General features: G+C 40.9%; 1 protein-coding gene across 1 annotated transcript in view; it reads left to right on the forward strand.

Moving 5' to 3' along the window:
- PDZRN4 (PDZ domain containing ring finger 4) overlaps nucleotides 1–2,932 on the forward strand; it is a 105,466-nt gene that overhangs the window by 95,669 nt on the left and 6,865 nt on the right. The window lies entirely within an intron of this gene.

Here is a 2,932-nt window from a genome sequence, read left to right on the forward strand (position 1 = left end):
TCCTGGGCTCTCCAAATAATATTTTTAATATTTATTGCTTTCTTTAATTCTGAAGTGTTTGGGCTTTATGTTGGTAAATTAGTGTTTTGGATCAGTGTGGCATGTATAGCTCTGAGCTGGGATAGGTGCCACTCTTTTTGGACACACGCAACGTATGAGCCAGCCCACATACCAGGGAGCATGTAAGCTAACTTATAAATGAGATGGAAGAGGTGTTTAAAAGAAACAACAGGTGTTTTGGTAACACAAGTGTATTTTTCTTGCACCAGCAGTGCACTGTTTATCATTTGTTTTGTTAATGGAAACAAAGGCGCATACTGTTAACATAGTCTCAGATTGCTGCTATCCTTTTATCTGCCCATATGCGCTGTTAGCAGTGCAGCTCTGGCAAAGTTACATGTGCAGCCCTCAGCCGTACAGTTTAATCAAAGGATCTTCAATAAAATTGTACTTCATTGTGAAAGGCGTAAGCGACCTTATCTGTTCCTGAAGCAGATGATCTGTCAGCATGCATACCCATGTGGAGCCAAAAACATAATATCCCACCACATCTCCTAGCTTCTGCATGTGTGCAGCTGGGGAGAAACTCTTTTTCTAACCACAGAAATTTCCAACTTGAATTTTTTCCCTGTTTTGAATTGTTTGAAAGCAAAGCCTGAGGCATTTTCCTTTGAAGTGAAGATGGAGAGACTCTTAAAGCCATCCTTCTTCTGGAAACCAGGAAAATTATTTCACAGAATCACAGGATATCCCAAGTTGGAAGGGACCCATGAGGATCATCGAGTCCAACTCCTGCCTCCACATAGGACCACCCAACATTCAAATCCTGTTATGTCTGAGAGCATTGTGCAAACACATTTTGAACTCCTACAGCTCTATGTCATCCCCACTGCCCTGGGCAGCCTGTTCCATGCCCACCACCCTCTGGTGAAGACCCTGTCCCTAATCCCCAGCTGCCCCTCCCCTGACACAGCTCCATGCCGTTCCCTCGGGCCCTGTCGCTGTCACACAGGGAGCAGAGCTCAGCGCTGCCCCTCTGCTCCCTGTGTGGAGCTGCAGCCGCCATCAGGCCTCCCCTCAGCTCCTCTGCTCTGGGCTGAGCAAACCCAGGCACCTCAGCTGCTCCTCATACATCTTGCCCTCTAGAATCTTCACCACCTTCATAGCCTTACTTTGGGTACTTGTTAGTAGTATTATGGCTTCTTCATATTGTAGAATCCAAAACTGCTCACAGTATTTGTCTGATGGGAGACCTGGCTTCAAATCCTGCACTGCCTGGTCCATGCTGGGGACTTGAACTTGTTTCTAGCTCATTCCATCCCCACTTCTCCTTCTACCTTGATGCTGTTGATAACTCCTATTAAATCTATTCACTTTACACAAATTAAATATTCATTGAGACAGAGACACTGATAGAATAGCTAAGCAATTAAGTCTATTATCTGGAATATGATAGATCAGATTACAAATCCTTGATCTTACAAGCATTTAATTATTCACACAAAGTGGAATAACTCCAGTGTCAGAGGTGAAGGGAGCCTTAGAATGGAATGTGCATTGGCCTTTTAGTAATGATTCTTTTTTCCAGGCAGTGATCCAAGTCTTGCTTTCCCAGGTTCAATGTGCTAAATACTGCACTGCTAACCAGTCTGACCTGAGATTTGGCATTCTTTTTTATTTTTTTAACCAGAAACTGTAGTTTGAGTACCCAAAAATTTCCTGTCAGAAAGAGCACTTGTTCTTTGCCAAGCATTATGCTTTATGCTTCTGAGGAAAATTTTTGAGCAGGTCTGCCATCAAACCCTTTTTAACCCCTGGCGCAACATTCTGGGGCCTCTGAAATTGAGTTGTGATTTTTCACTTCCACTGTCTTTTCAAACTTTGTTTTTTTTTTCACTGAATTTGGTTTATGGTTAGTGTTCATTACTGAATTATGATGTTCTATGTGGCAATTTCATCAAACGCTGTGAGATTTTTTTTTCCCATTGAAGTCTTAGACTAGGAATATTTTTCCCCTACTGAGATTTTATATTATGGCAGAAGAGAGCTACACTTGAAAAGATTATGGTCTGTAAGTATGTGTCTGACATTGCATTGCTTGAAGTAATTCTAGGACAGCCAGACAGTTCTTTGCCCTTCTGATGAGTAATTGAATCAACCAAATGCAGCTAGTTGTGTAATGGGCCGTTAGTAATTTGTGACAGCTGCTCTCTCTCCATACTCTATGTAGTGACTCGGCAACTCAGAAAACTAGTTCTTTACTCCTTTCCTAGCCTTGTTAAGCTAGGAAATCAAGCAGTCTTTTGAGGTGAATTGTATAATACATTGGAGTAATGAAACTGCTCTTACTGCAGCTGCAGGTGGCCAGGCTGAGTAGCCTTAGGCTCTCTGGTTGGCCACAGAGATTTTGCTGCAACATTAGCCTTAATTTTTGAACACAGTGTTCTGGTTTCATAATCTTTGACCATTATGAATCTTATGATCTGCAGGAAGGAATGCTTACAGTAGCAGGCTTTCCTTCCAAATATGAATCTTTTTTATCCAACAGCATTTTAACATTTGGTATGAGCTGTCAAAGAAAGAATTGGTACAGTTTGTAAAAGAAGAATTGTATAGAATTAAGTGGATAGTTCGGTCCTTTTTGTGTCCTTTAATCAAGAATTGTATCTTCTCCGAAAAACCTAAAGGAAATATGTAATTCTTCATTTTTTATAATTCATTTTATTCCTTCCCCATTAGAACATCGCAGCCCATCGTGTAGCAGTGATATGAATACTGTACATTTGCCATGCAGAAATTCTTATCAGTACCATGGAATATATCAAAACCTATTAAGAAAAGAAAGAATTGGATAAAACAATTCATTCCAGTTCATTCAAAGCTGAAGTGCAGTGAAAATATCTGGGGATCTGGGGGAAATTCTTTTTTTTTC

Source organism: Meleagris gallopavo, chromosome 1, assembly GCF_000146605.3.
Source record: "Meleagris gallopavo isolate NT-WF06-2002-E0010 breed Aviagen turkey brand Nicholas breeding stock chromosome 1, Turkey_5.1, whole genome shotgun sequence".
NCBI classification, from domain to species: domain Eukaryota; kingdom Metazoa; phylum Chordata; class Aves; order Galliformes; family Phasianidae; genus Meleagris; species Meleagris gallopavo.